Source organism: Microtus oregoni, unplaced genomic scaffold, assembly GCF_018167655.1.
Source record: "Microtus oregoni isolate MIOR12 unplaced genomic scaffold, Mior012 000025F_ref0000491, whole genome shotgun sequence".
In the NCBI taxonomy this organism is placed as follows: Eukaryota; Metazoa; Chordata; class Mammalia; order Rodentia; family Cricetidae; genus Microtus; species Microtus oregoni.
The window spans coordinates 36218124-36226717 of NW_024543084.1; positions in this window are offsets into that span (position 1 = coordinate 36218124).

An 8594-nucleotide genomic window follows, 5' to 3' on the forward strand; every position below is an offset into this window, starting at 1 on the left:
ATTTCCAGAAGGAGGTAGTCAAGACCCAGCTTCCACATTAGTATGATCCCTGATACAAAGGTGCCCTGCTGGGAAAAGTTGTTTAAAATTGTTGGTGTTCTCCAAGCGGCACCAAAATTAGCTGTGGACCACAGGTTGGCACTGCCTCAGACAGAATCACCTGCCAACTTATAAGGTATAATTAGGAGTTCAAGGGAAGTGGAACTGCTGACTTTAATGACTTTTGTGTGTAGGGTGTGTATGTGTGTATATGTGTCTGTGTGTGTGCACACGTGTTCATGTGTGCTCCACGTTCAATGCGAGATCCTATCTCAAGGGAATAAGGCAGAGTGTGATAAATCAAGACATGTGAAGTTCTTTTGTTTATGTTCATGCATAAACATGTTTAACCCTAACATGTGTATATACACCACACATATACACTACTCAAAGACACATACACAGAGTTGTTTAAAAAACAGATATTAAAGTTGAAGAGGAAAAGTTGGGAAGAGGAAGGGGTTCGGTGGGAGTGGGACAATCTGACTATAGCAAATGAATAAGACAAAAATACACTACAATACATCTCATAACAAATCATTATTATATGTAATTAATATGTATCCTAATGAAAACATGAAAGTAACTAAGAAAGACATTAAAGACTTTCTATAATTGAATGAAAATTAGTACACAACATATTCAAACTTATGGAACACAATGAAGGTGTCTCTAAGAGGCAAGTTCAAAGCACTAAAACCTACATAAAGATGGACAAATCTCAAACAGCACACCTGAAAGCTCTAGAACAAAATGATATCAAACTCAAAAGGAGTAGAAGGCAGGAAATAAACTGAGGGCTGAAATCAATGAAATAGAAAACAAAAAAAAATACAAAGAATCAATGAAACAAAGAGTTGGTTCTTTGAAAAAATCAATAAACAAGTTCTTATCCAAATAAACTAAGAGGCAGGAAGAAAACATCCAAATTAACAAAATTTAGAGAAGAAGAGATTATATAACAACACTACCAATAAATCAACTTGACTCCAAATGGATCAAAGACATCAACATAAAATCAGTTACACTGAACCTGGTAGAAGAGAAAGTAGAGAATTGCCTTGAACATATTGGCACAGAATTAGACTTTCTGGAAAGCATGCCTTTAGCACAGACACTAAGATGAAATGATTAATAAATGAGACCTCATAAAACTGAAACACTTCTGCATGGCAAAGGACACTGACTTTCAGACAAAGTGGAGGGCTATAAAATGGGGAAAGAATTTTTAGCAAATACACATCCACCCAATAGAGTGCTAATATTCAAAACATATAAAGAATTTTTAAAAACTAGACATGAAGAAAACAAACCAATTGAAAACAGAGTAGAGAAATCTAAATAAATCTCAAAAGAGGAAACTCAAATGGCTGAGAAACACTTGAAAAAATATTTAACATAGGGGCTGGAGAGATGGCTCAGTCGTTAAGAGCACTGACTGCTCTTCCAGAGGTCCTCAGTTCAATTCCCAGCATCCACATGGTGGCTTACAACCATCTATAATGAGATCTGGTGCTCTCTTCTGGTGTGCAGGCATACAGGCCTGCAGAACACTGTATACATAACAAATAAATGTTCTTTATTTTTTAAAAAATGTTTAACATCCTTAGTCGTCAGGGAAATACAAATTAAAACTACTATGAAATTTCAAGTTATACCCACCAGAATGACTAAGATCAATTAACAAGTGATAGCTCACGCCGGGGAGCAAGTAGAGTAAGGGTAATGGTCATCCATCGAAATTGGGAGTGAAAACAGGTACAGTCACTCTGGAAATTAGTGTGGTGGCTCCACGGAAAGATGAGAATCAATCTACCTCAAGATCCAGTTATACCACTCTTGGGCAAATAGCCAAAGGACACTCTATTCTACCACAGAGTTACTTGCTTGACCATGTTCACTGATTTTCTGTACATAGTAGCCAGAAATTGGAAGCAGCATAAATGTCCCTCAACAAAAGCAGGGATAAAGAAAATGTGGTACATTATGGGATCCTACTTAGCAGTTAAAAAAATGAAATCATGAAATTTGTAGAAAAATGGATGGAACTGGAAAAAGTCATCCTGAGTGAGGTAACCCAGACCCAGAAAGACAAGTGTGGTATGTATTTTCTTCTATTGGGCTTTTGCTGTTAAGTCAATGATAATCACCCTATAATCCATAGAACCACAGAGACTGGCTATAGAGTGATGGGCTGGTGGTGAGGTGGGGCAGATAGATCTCCCTAGGAAAGGGAAATAGAATAGTTCTGAATAGACAGGGTGGTGAATGGAACCAGGGTAGGACAGAAGAGTATGATGAGGGACAGAATATGGGGAGAGACGGCTAAAATTAAGGGACTTTTGAGTAGTAGTATGGGAACCTTACACAATAGAAGTTTTCTGAAATATATACATATATGAAGGTGATCTAAATGAAATCACCAAATGACAGGAGAGACAGAGCTCATGGGAATCCCCAAATAACCCAGGCTCTTGCCAAGACTATAGGTTGTTCTCCACAAATGAAAGGCATGGCCCCATTGCTTCAAACAACACCCACACAACTCAGTCAACATGGAGAAATCAAGCTAGGGCCCACATAGGGTCCTCACCCCTATGTCCTAGCATCTTAGCTACGGAAAAGTACTCTACATCCTACCAAAGAGAAACATAAGCACCAACCCAGCCACAGAACATTTTCTCTCCAATGGTGAACTGCCTGAAACTGCTAGTGCAGTTTGGTGGGCATAATCAACCAATGACTGATTTAGACCCACTCCATAAATCAGAACTCCTAGCCAACACTACTTGGGTGACCAAGAATCTGAGACTAGATAGCCCAGACACTGGGGTAAAACCAATATACTATTTGTTCTAAACAAATAACATAGTAACTTCTAAAAACATTTTGGTATGCTCAGTGGTATATGAACAATGCCTTGTTCAGCCATAATCATAGAGGCTTTCTCCTGCAACAGATGGGAACAAATACCCATAGTCAGACATTATGCAGAAAGCAAGAGACCTCCGAGTACTCATTCCTAAATGGGATGTCCTCATCAGTGCCTGTCCTCAGAGAACCCTGTAGAAGAGTCGTAGGAAAGAGTGTCAGAGCCAGAGGGGATGGTGGACACCAAAAAAACAAGGCCTTCTAGACACAATGGGACTGATGAACATACTAAGCTCACAGAGACTGAGGCAGCACCCAGGACCTGCGTGGGTCTGCACAAGATGGGTCCTCGTGGGGAAAGAAGTGGGCACAGGTCCCCATCCCTAACCCAGAAGCAACCTCCCATTGATTATTATTTGCAAACAAAAATTTAGCTTTCTCCAAGGGAGTTTCAGTGGGAAAGCAAATAACTCATAAGGCAGGCTGCGTGCCCAGCAATGGAAGGCCAACAGGAGAACAGACTCATTGGCATTGTTGGAGGCTCCTTGTCTCATATTGTATCAGAGATTTTTTTCTTTCTTTTTAAAAATTATATTATTTTTTAATTTTTATTTTATTCACATGTTTTTTCTTCTCTCTTTTACCCTATAGGTCTTTTGTGCATATATTATGGTTTCATTCAGTGTTTTTATGCGATTCCTAAGTGTGCTAATGAGTGAGTCTCTGTTTCTTAGGCCTTCTCTTGGGCTCTTTTCCTTCTGGTTGTTTGTACAACTTCAATGTGTCACTTTTTGATTTATGTTATTATATTTTATTGTATTATGATTTATTGTATTTTATAACCATCCCATAGAAACCTGTCTTCTAATGGGAGGCAGAAAGGGGGTGGATCTGGATAGAAGAGGTTGAGAGGAATGGGGAGGAGGGAGAGGAAACTGTAGTCTGAATATATTGTGTGAGAAAAATCTATTTTCAATAAAAGGAAAAAATAAAACAAAGAAAATTGAAACAGAAGGCCGCCTCTCATTTCTAATATGCTCCTAGAAACCAACCAAGTGGTGACCACTTTCTGGTGACAGTCACATCCCAGTGATAGCCTAAATGGAAGCCGGACAAGGTAGGGGAGGTTGAGTGCTATATATTCTCGAGTTTGGTTTTGACGAGGCCATTTCCTCAGTTTTGAATGGCTGGGGCTTGTCGACTGGAGACGTCCACGGGCATGTCATCGCCAGACTACAAGTTCCCGAGAAAGCCAAAAGCTTGCCACAGCTGTTTAAAGAGCTGCAGCGATATGGGTCGAGCCAGAAGTTCATAATGCGGAAGAGCACTGTGCCCCAAGTGTCAACAATGGTGAGAAGTCACAGAGCTCCTAGAGGATGTCATCCCCCAGGTGTTTACAGAGGTAATGGAGTGTGGCCTCCATTGCCACAAGACAAAGAGGTCAGCTTATGGCAGGAGTCACACGTCTGTGACTCTCCATCTGGACTCAATGAACATTTGCAATTCAAATATATGAAACAATTAGTGTCAATAGCAATTAGATGTTAGCAGTACAGTTGACACCAGTACAATAAATTGGCACAAATGTCCTGGCACAAGATCAATTCTGTCTCCTGTTCCCACTTCAAACCTTGTCCAATCCCAAGAGTTGCTCTGGGAGCCCCTTCCTCCCAAAATACTAGATAGGACGGTGACTTTAGTATCTATATTTAATAGAGCCATAAACATGTGTTTGTACTGGCAGGATAACAGAGCTTTAAATGCTTCTTGTGTACAGGAAGATTATAGCTTCTCTTTTCCTCTTGAACATGGTTGAGGCAGGAGCAGCAGAAGGAAGGATTTGGGATAAAGGAAGACAGAGGCTTTGTCTGTTAAAGGACTTGTGTTTGCTCGTAGTTGTAAATGGCATGGGTCACCACTCAAGTCAACAAGCTTCTAGTGTTTTTGGCTTTCACAATACTCTGTTTGGCTTAGCAAGATACTTTCTTGTTCTGTGAACTTTCCTTAGGGAGGCACTATCTATTCACCCCATATACAGCACGAATGACGGACCAAAGAAAAGATTTCAGTCAAGTCTGATTTGATGAAGCAATGAGTTTAACAGTATTACAGCAGCATGGCTTTGGTGCAGGGGGTGGAGGTGGGACCTACAGGACAAACCTTGGTCATTAAATTGTTAATGGACCCAAGATTATTGCCAGGTTTGCAAGCAAGTCCCCATCCAGAGGATGGTTATCTATTTGGGTCTTTGAACCCACCTGAAATTACTCAGTAGTTTCTCCTGATTCACAGGCAATACCTGGGACGCCCATGTATTGCACTGATCACTCTAAAGTTTAGACAACATGCTTCTTGTAAACCACATGAGCTGGCTCATTTAGGCTCTTCTCCTTCCTTCCACAGGACATCACATCTCTATCACCAAGATTCTTTAGGGAACTTGGAAGGATCTGCTCTTACCCTGTCACAGGTTAGCAAGTTAGGCTGGTTTAGCTAGATAGATGCTGTTAGGAAACATGATACTCTGGTCAGAGACAGGAGACAAGTTGTTATTGAAAACAACAGAAGGAGAACATTGCCCCCCTGGGATTCCCTGTGATCAAGTTCCTTGACACAATAGGCAAGGGAGATACCAGCACATACCATGGGTATGTGAGTCTGGGTAAGCCAATAGTTTCTAAACAGACAGTGACATGGCCTACCTTTACTTCTGAAAGGGACAGTCTATCTTTTAAGGGTGCTCACACCCATCTCTGAAAAGTTAGTCCAGATATGAAAGCAGTCAGCCTCACTCTCCAGTTTGTACTTTCTCCCGAAACACACATTTTTTCATGCACAGAATTCTGGGCCCATTGTTTACAATAATTTCAATAAGTAATTTTGAGACATTAAAAAAAGACAAATGCAAATACCAAAGGCAATGCAACAAAAATTTTCCTGGAAAAAACTCTTAGGAGAGAATGTTAAATATTGGCCTCTATAATGGCTTTGATAGAGATTAATAGTGAAGCCTTTCTGTCAATACTACATCTAATAAATGAAAGAAAATTGTTTTTCCTTTTGAGACAGTGTCTCTTAGCGGCTTGAAATCTTAAAACTATAGTGGTTGACCAGTAGGCCCTAGAATCCACCTGTCTCTGTCTCCTCAGTGATGGAATTTCGAGAGCATGTCACCATGCCCTCCATGCCCACCATGCCACCATGCCCATCATTCCCTCCACAGCCATTACACATCCTCCATGTCACTATGGCCACAATGCTCACTGTGCCTTCTGTGCCCTCTATGTCTACCATGACCAGCTAACTTCGAAACTGAACTCAAGTTCTTCATGTTTACAAGAGCTCTAAAATTTGTGTTTAGGAGATCTTTCTCTCACACACACACACAAGTTATGGAACTAAAGAAGTTAGTACACATAGCCTGTTCTGCAGTTAGGACTGTTTGCAGAATAGACAGCTTCAGAGGTAGTTAAAATTAAAATCATTCTTTCATATTTATTTCCATGTCTGTTTGTTCTCTGTGTGTGAAAACACACGCTTGCCACAGTCTGAATGTAGACGTCAGGGGACAGTTTTGGGGAGTCCATTCCCTCCCTTAACCCTCATTGTGGGTCTTAAGGAATGAATTGAACTTAGTCTTGAAGGCAAAATTGCAGGGCCTAGAGACCACCTCCCCATCTATGTCAAATTTCGGCTTGTTTGGCACTCGGTGTGTAACTTCTGTGAATTTTTAAATGTGATAACCGTGTCATGGCATGACATGGCATTTCCCGTCATTTCTCCCCATTATCTGGTTTTACACTTTGTTGCCTTGATGACTGTCAGCCTTGGTAGGAATGAAAATGTGTGGGTAAGGGACTGATAAGGACGTCCCACTTAGGGCTAAGCATTCAGTCTCTTATTCTCATCAACTTGAACGATTGTTTGCCTCTGTGATGACTGCTGCCCTCTGCCAAAAGAGGTTTCTCTGATCCAGGTTAAGAGCCGCCCAGGTCTGTGGGTATACACATAACTACCTACAAGGCAACCAAGTTAAACTTCTGAAAGCTAGGGATGGAGCTCAGGGGCATAACACTTGCACCACTGCTTAGGTGAAGTCCTGGGTTTGACCTCCAGCACTGAAATGAATACAAATTAAAAAATTAAAGCTTCTGGGGCTGGAGAGATGGCTCAGAGATTAAGAGCACTGGTTGCTCTTCCAGAGGTCCTAAGTTCAGTTCCCAGCACCCACATGGCAGTTCACAACTATCTGTAACTCCAGTTCCAGGGCATCTTACCCTCACACCAATACACATAATAATAATAATAATAATAATAATAATAATAATAATAATAATAATAAATCTTAAAATTATTTTAAAAATTAAAGCTTCATTTTGAGGTAATGAAAGATTCACATATGGTTGTGAGAAACGGCAGAGAGCCCAGTGTTTAACTTATGTAGCTTTCCCCAGTCTTGCAAAACCACTGCACAAATTCAGAGTCAGGGCATAAACATGAAGGTAGTCACGACACAGAACATTCTCACCACCACCAGGTGCTGTTTATAGCCAGTGATATCTTTTAAACCTTCCTGGGACTCTTTAAATATGTTTTCTTGGCTACTCCAACCTTCCCTTAATCTGTGAAGAAACAGAGTCCTAAGGAACCCATCTGTCGGCTTTAAGGTAAATCAACACTTAGGTAATTAGATTACTTTGGATGGAGAGGACAGGATGGTTATAGCCCTAACAGGAAAGGATTCTATATGCTTTTTTATAAATAGGAGTAAAATACCTCATTATAGAATATTTAGAATGTACAGGAATAAGGAATTTGGGGGTAAATTAACTATCATATCATTACTCTTGGCTAAGAAGGAAAAACAAGACATTGACATTGATTTCATTACAGTTATGGCTTGAATTTTCTCACCAAAACTCATGTTGAAATTTGGGTTAAGGTGGAAATTCAGACTAGAGCTGTGAGTTTGGAGAGATAATTAAAGTAAAATGAAGTAAAAAGAGGCTAATCCAACTGGGACCACGACTTTTCTTTCTTTTTCTATTTACTTTGTGACTGGTAGTGCTAAGAGTCAAATGCAAGGCCTTCAGCATGCTAGGTCTGTACCCACTGAGCTACACCCCCCCATTCTAGAGCTGCGGCTCTCTAAGAAGAGGAATAAAGACCCAGACTAGTATGCTCTTATTTGATTTGAGACTCTGAAGGCCCTCGCTGGCAATAGAGACAATGGCCAGGCACAGGTTCCAGTTCTCAGAACACAAAACCGCTAGTCCAATAAACTTTTATTCTTTATACATGAACCAGTCTGTGCAGTATCCATTATAGCAATTGAGAATGGACGAGGACACTGACAATCTTGAGGTCAATAGCATCACTGGAAACACAGAAGTTCTTACACCACTTTTCTCTCACCTTGATTGATGGTCAGGAGACAATGGATGCAGCAGTAAATTCTTATGGGCATGTCTTCAGATCTCCCTGGCTGTAATGATGGTACTCACTTTGCAGGGTGGGTATCAAGGAACTCCATCAGTAGGTACATGGCCAGGAACTTTTGCTTTAGTTGAACAAGGAGCAAATGTTCAGGCAGTAATTGAAAGGACTCTGAAGAGGTGGAGAAATGCATGTTGTGTGGAGGTATATTTCCAACCATCATTTGATTAATGACAAAAAAGTTTTTA